Raw genomic sequence first — 409 nt, forward strand, 5'->3', positions numbered from 1 at the left:
TTTTGAAGAGCATTTGAAGGCACAAACATTTGATTAGAGTGGCAGGAAAGAAAATTACCGAACCTCAATTTATTATGAACCTGAACAGGCATAATCTTCTCACCACCTAAAGGAAAGAAAATTGTCATAAACTTACTTTTTTTATTTTCAAGGCTCTATACACTTGGATACGATGCTTCATAGAGAACGAAGATGAGGGACCAGTCCAGTCAGTCCTTGCTCTTTGATATGAAAAATGAAATTGTAAGTAGAGAAGACAAAATATGCTAGATGGAGTGAAATAAAGACTAAAGTTAGGAGATTACATATGGCAACTACTGTGTTAGCATTAAATAAAAGCAAAAGGCAAAGAGGGGAAAAAAATAGCTAGGATACACAGAATTAAGTAGTTAGTTCCAACTGAGGGAAA

The sequence above is a fragment of the Fulmarus glacialis genome, unplaced genomic scaffold (assembly GCF_000690835.1).
Source record: "Fulmarus glacialis isolate BGI_N327 unplaced genomic scaffold, ASM69083v1 scaffold44724, whole genome shotgun sequence".
Classification (NCBI taxonomy): domain Eukaryota; kingdom Metazoa; phylum Chordata; class Aves; order Procellariiformes; family Procellariidae; genus Fulmarus; species Fulmarus glacialis.